The sequence below is a fragment of the Triticum aestivum genome, chromosome 6A (genome assembly GCF_018294505.1).
Source record: "Triticum aestivum cultivar Chinese Spring chromosome 6A, IWGSC CS RefSeq v2.1, whole genome shotgun sequence".
Lineage (NCBI taxonomy): Eukaryota > Viridiplantae > Streptophyta > Magnoliopsida > Poales > Poaceae > Triticum > Triticum aestivum.
Genome location: NC_057809.1, coordinates 301,350,537 through 301,357,748, shown reverse-complemented (window position 1 = coordinate 301,357,748; position 7,212 = coordinate 301,350,537).

Here is a 7,212-nt window from a genome sequence, read left to right as displayed (position 1 = left end):
GCGATTGTAAGCCAACTATGTATCTCTTTTCTTATTCAGTACATGGGATGTGTAAAGATTACCCCTCTTGTGACATTGCCTACACTGTGGTTATGCCTCTAAGTCGTGCTCCGACACGTGGGAGATATAGCCGCATCCTGGGTGTTCCAGACGATGACCCCTACGCGCCGTCTGACAAGCTTGCACCGGACCCCCCAACTTTGGATTGGTTTTGGGGCTAGTACAATCTTTATCTGTGGAAGTCACTACCACCGACTGAGAAAGCCAGGCAAGTGGTGTTCAAGAAGGAGATGGCGGAGGAGGAAGCCAGGTACCAGGTGGCCTGTCAAGCCCGTGATGCCACCTGGAAAAATGAGGCGGCGAGCTTTGGGGCCGGTCGCATCGTCATGCCGAGGAGGTGTACGAAGACGGGTACTTCGCGAGGAAGGTCATAGGCGCTGGGCGCCTCGTCACTGCGTGGAGGTGGGTCGATAAGCTCTAGCGTGCCACCGACGAGGAGCTCCAGTGGGCGCCCAATGAAATGGCAAGATCGGTCGCGCGCATCCGCCAGCAAGAGGTAGATCGGTACGTCAAGTGCTGCGAGGTGGAGGAGTCGGAGTACTGCCTCCGCACTGGGAAGACGCCGCACACTAGGGAGCTGCTGGCGAGGGGCTGCCGGAATACTGGCCCCAGGAGGGATTATTAGTTTTAGTATTGATCATTTTAAATTTTATGCATTGTACCTAGTAGTTAATTATCATCACGTATATGTGATGATATTATTTATTTATATATATATAGACTATGATGATCTCATGAACAATTAATATATATATTATGAATTCCATTTTCTATCTGTTTTAGTATACTAATTTGAATCTAGCTGTTATCATCCACATATATAGAATGGAAAGCGTATATACACATATTAAAACAGAACATATAAGAATGGTAAACAAAATACACACATTGAAACTGCGCAATACTATGATTGCTGTGAATACATAGCTATCCACGTCGAAACGACTTTTCAAAATAAAATGTGTCCATGAGGCCATGACGAGCAGCCCTTACCTAGCGCAGCTCTTGGCTCTGCCTAAACTCGTGCAGGCGTTCGTCGAAGCGGTCGACACGCTCGCGGTATATCTGGAGCGCGATCTCGAGCTCCAAGTTGGCTATTTCATCGGAGATCACCAGCTCGGGGATGCGACGGCCATGTTCCTCTACTGCGCCCAGGTGGACACCTGGGCCGAGGAGGCGGTCGAGCCTACGGACCAGCGCGTTGGCATCTAGCGGGCCCCAAATAAGGCAAACGGCGGCACCCATGCGAATGGCGCGGTGGGCGTTCGGTGCAAGTACGGCGCGGCCGACCTCTGGTGCAAGTACGGCGCTGAGGGCCTCTGCCCACTCCTGGCGAGGAATGGGGGTACTGACCGGACGTGTACCCAACTACGACGCCGTGTCGACAGCAGGCAAGCACCGATGGATCCTCCCTTGCTGTGCGGCACGCCGCGCCTCTTGCTCTGCGGCACTCCAACGGTCTCACCGTGCGGTGAGCCGCAGCCTATCGGCGCGGACGCGCCTAGCTTGCTCTGCAGCGCGCCATCGATCATGTTGTGCGGCGACCTGCAGCCTGTCGGTGCTGACGTGCCTATTTTGATCCACAGCGCTCAAGCGCCATGCGCCAAAGGTCTACTCAACCCTGGCAATGACACGCATCATAGTGTCATCCATCGCGTTGCCGGGGAGCGCCTCGGCCTCGACGGGCCGTGGCGCCTGCTCGTTTTCCTCGTCGACGAGGTTGATGGCAGAGGCGACACTTTGGTGGGTTGGCATGCTTGGAAAAGGTGGATGTGCTACAGGCTACGCTTGTCGCCTCAGTGCGTCGCGCGCCCCCTATGTGCAATATAGCAGGGTGGCGGGAAACATGTGAGCAAATGGCGGGAAACGGTGGTGTGTTCATAAAACACCATCTATTAGTGGAAACTTAGCATCGAGCTAGCACAAGAAGTAGATGATGATCAGATGAACACGGACCACACTGGGGATCCCGTCGGTGATGAATTCATCAATCCCAAATGGTTGAATACTAGCAAGCGTTTGCCCACAACACACACGGCCTATTCCATCACAAATAGGTCGGATGGATCAACTGTATGCCACATATCGCACATTGTCAAAAAGTAATGCGATAGACCTTCTTTAACATGTGTTAAAAATAAAATAAAAATAAAAGACAAGGACCTTAAGGTTAAATTTCCCATCACCTAATTTAACATCGACACAACTTCCCATCCAGTCACCCATCCGATGGCTGCTCCAGCCTGAGCACACTTAACTTGATAGTTTTCTTACATGAGCTACTGGTGGAACAACTAGTCCTTGCTGATAGGAATGCCTCTTCGCATCCTTATGGCGTATCCGGATGATCGCCCATCCCACAATGGCCAATAAATGTTGTGTATATAGAGCATATCACATACGTCTTATTAGAAGCAATCGTCTGTGTTTTTATCGGTCTTCGCACACATTTCTGATTACAGACCTGTTTGTCGCGTATCACACACATCTTGTTATATTGAACCGTTTCTATTCTCTTGCCTAATCACAAACAGTTCATCCGAGTGAACCGTATGTTGTACATCGCACACACCTTGATCGGGTTTTCCGTTTCTTTTGTGTTGCCTAATCACAAACAGTTCATCCGAGTGAACCGTATGCTGTACATCGCACACACCTTCATCTGGCTACCCGTTTCTTTTGTTCCTCCTCATCGCAAACAGTTAATTGAACTGAACCGTATGCCCTTCATTGCACACACAACTAAAACCTGAACCGTGTTTGATGCATCCGTCATCGCAATCGTTTTATACATTTCTGACGGTTTTCCTACACCATCGTTTGTGATCATTGCATCGCACACAGTTTCTCGAAGGGTCTCTTATCATAGTGTCGCGTTAGCAGCATCCTGCAGTAGTGGAACATGATGCTTCTATGTTTGTATTTTGTTTTTATCGACACATCTCTCTCTAAGCATGTGGACATGCTTTTCGATTTCGGTTTTCGCTTGAGGACAAGCGAACTCTAAGCTTGGGGGAGTTGATACGTCCATTTTGCATCATGTTTTCTTACTATTATTTATAATGTTTTTATCCACAATAATGCTTTTTGGAGTAATTCTAATGCCTTTTCTCTCATAATATGCAAGGTATACACAAACAGGGAGAATTCCAGCAGCTGGAAATCTGGACCTGGAAAAGCTACGTCAGGCCACCTATTCTGCACAACTCCAAACAAGCTGAAACTTCAAGGAGATATTTTATCAATTATATGAAGAATATTGGAGCAAACAACTACCAGAGGGGGCCCACCAGGTGGGCACAACCCACCTGGGCGCGCCAGGGAGCCCAGGCGCGCCCTGGTAGGTTGTGCTCACCCAGGCCCACCTCCGGTGCCCATCTTCTGGTGTATAAGTCATTTTGACCTAAAAAATAAGGGGAGGACTTTTGGGACGGAGCGCCACCGTCTCGAGGCGGAACTTGGGCAGGAGCACTTTTGCCCTCCGGTGGAATGATTCTGCCGGGGGAACTTCCCTCTCGAAGGGGGAAATCATCATCGTCATCACCACCAACAACTCTCCCATCTTGGGGAGGGCAATCTCCATCAACATATTCAACGACACCATGTCATTTCAAACCCTAGTTCATCTCTTGTGTTCAATCTTGTTACCGGAACTATAGATTGGTGCTTGTGGGTGACTAGTAGTGTTGATTACATCTTGTAGTTGATTACTATATGGTTTATTTGGTGGAAGATTATATGTTCAGATCCAATCTGCTATTTAATACCCCTCTGATCTTGAGCATGATTATCATTGTGAGGAGTTACTTTTGTTCATGAGGTCACGTGACAAATCATGTTGCAAGTAATCATGTTAATTTGATATGTGTTCGATATTTTGATAGTATGTATGTTGTGATTCCCTTAGTGGTGTCATGTGAAAGTCGACTACATGACACTTCGCCATATTTGGGCCTAATGGAATGCATTGTGGAGTAGCAATTAGATGATGGGTTGCGAGAGTGACAGAAGTTTAAACCCAGTTTATGCGCTATTCCGGAAGGGATCGATTGGATCCAAAAGTTTAATGCTATGGTTAGAATTATTCTTAATACTTTTCTCGTAGTTGCGGATGCTTGCGGGAGGGTTAATCCTAAGTAGGAGGTTTGTTCAAGTAAGAACAGCACCTAAGCACCGGTCCACCCACATATCTAATTATCAAAGTAGCGAACATGAATCGAACCAACATGATGAAAGTAACTAGGTGAAATTCCCGTGTACCCTCAAGAACGCTTTGCTTATTATAAGAAACCATTTTGGCCTGTCCTTTGCCTCAAAAGGATTGGGTTACCTTGCTGCACTTTTGTTACTACCATCATTACTTGCTTGTTACAAATTATCTTGCTATCAAACTACTCTGCTACTTACAATTTCAGCACTTGCGGGCATTACCTTACTGAAAACCACTTGTCATTTCCTTCTGCTCCTCGTTGGGTTCGACACTCTTACTTATCGAAAAGATCTAAAATTGATCCCCTATACTTGTGGGTCATCAATCATAACTATGCACCTTTCTATCAATTGCCCAACAGTAATTTTTCTACCAACTGTATGATATTTATTCGAGAGAGAAGCCTCTAGCGAAAACTATGGCCCCTGGGTCTACTTTTATCATGTTACAAAACCAAAAATACCTTGCTGCAATTTATTGTTATTTATTTTACTTTGCAATTCGTATATCTAACACTACCGGATTTGATCCTTGCAAGTAATGAATTCAAGGGGATTGACAACCCTCTTTCTTGCGTTGAGTGCAAGTATGTGCTCTTGTGTGTGCAGGTGTTGTTCACTAGGATTTGCATGATTCTCCTATTGGTTCGATAGCTTGGTTCTCACTGAGGGAGGTATTTATCAGTTACTATTGCTTCACCCTTCCTCTTCAGGGAAAATCCCAACGCACCTCGCAAGTAGCATGGGTGAAACAAACAAGAAAAAAAATGGAAATACAAAATTTTTTACTTGCACCTTTATGCCTAGCTTAATGGCTTTAAAGAAAGCACTGCTTGGGAGAAAACCTAGAAGTTTTAGAGTCTTTTTCTTATTTTTTGAGTGGCAGAGTCTTGGAGCGTCATTTTTCCTTTTTATTTTGAATAAATATACACCATGCTGGTTGGGGATGATTTCTTATAGGCATTGGTTGATTTATAGAATGGTCCATGCACTTCACTTATATCTTTTGAGTGGCAAAGTTGCTTATTCGTTGACCCTTCATGCGTGTGAGCCCTCTGTGGACTCGATTCCTGCAAGGAATTCGCAACTGTAATCGTTGTGATCTTGGATCCTTGAGATTGAAGCCTCCATCAATTTAGACATACAATAGCACCACCTATTAGAACCATGGGTCAGTATCTTCTGTGTCACCATTGTGTTTGCGTATCTCTAAACTCAACTCTCTACATTAATATCACTTGCAATGTCTTTACTTTCCACTACCTATACTCTAGACTTGCATGTGTTGGGTATTCCTTGAATTTTCGCTGCCTAAATTTGCCAAGAATTAAAATTGGGAAAAGAGTCTGTTAAGTTTGGCTAGTAGCCTATTCACCCCCCTCTAGACATACTTTCGATCCTACAATATCCAACACTACATCAGTTTGGATCTTATCATTCGTCATAGGCTTCAGTGTCCTATGTTTGCCATCATGCACAAATGTATATGTATTGTATCTCCCAGTATGAATAACATTGCAATCAAACTGCCAATGGACACCCAAGTAATAGTCCACACACCTCTATTGGCAACACATCACACTCCACCTCATCAATATGTTCTCCAACTATAAATGGCACACGTACCTAATGTGTAACCTTAATCATCCAACACCTATTTAACCACTAAACATGCTTTGGTTTTGGAATACACCGTGTGGACAAGCCCAATTCCCCCAACACTACTTTTCTAATGCCATTAGCACACCTACCCTATCTAAGGATGGAATCGAGATCAAGAGTCATTTGAATGCACAGATAGCTAACATGTTGTGTGAAGACGAACTCAAATGGTACAAACATTCTAACTCTCAGTTTATCCTGAAAGGTGATTCGAATACTAGATATTTCCGTGGAGTCGCCAATGGCAGACACCAGAGGAAAATTATTCATTCCCTACAATAGGATGAGGGCACGATTGAGGAGCATGAGAAACTTAGATCTTATATCACTAATTATTATTAAAAAAATGTCCGGATACGTGTTTATATTGAACGCTGGAGCTGTCAGTTGGAGCAGTTCTAAACAAAGCATCATGGCGGGATCTACGTGTGAAGCGGAGTACATAGCTGCTTCGGAAGCAGCAAATGAAGGAGTCTAGATGAAGGAGTTCATATCCGATCTAGGTGTCATACCTAGTGCATCGGGTCCAATGAAAATTTTTGTGACAATACTGATGCAATTGCCTTGGCAAAGGAATCCAGATTTCACAAGAGAACCAAGCACATCAAGAGACGCTTCAATTCCATCCGGGATCAAGTCTAGGTGGGATACATAGAGATATGCAAGATACATACGGATCTGAATGTTGCAGACCCGCTGACTAAGCCTCTTCCACGAGCAAAACATGATCAGCACCAAGACTCCATGGGTGTTAGAATCATTACTGTATAATCTAGATTATTGACTCTAGTGAAGTGGGAGACTGAATATGCCCTACAGGCAATAATAAAGTTATTATTTATTTCCTTATTTCATGATAAATGTTGATTATTCATGCTAGAATTGTAGTAACCGGAAACATAATACATGTGTGAATACATAGACAAACATAGTGTCACTAGTATGCCTCTACTTGACTGGCTCATTGATCAAAGATGGTTAAGTATCCTATCCATAGACATGAGTTATTATTTGATCAACGGGATCACATCATTAGGAGAATGATGTGATTGACTTGACCCATTTCGTTAGATTAGCACTTGATCGTTTAAGTTTACTGCTATTGCTTTCTTCGTTACATATACATGTTCCTATGACTATGAGACTATGCAACTCCCGAATACCGGAGGAACACTTTGTGTGCTACCAAACATCACAATGTAACTGGGTGATTATAAAGATGCTCTACAGGTGTCTCCGATGGTGTCCGTAGAGTTAGCATAGATCAAGAATAGGATTTGT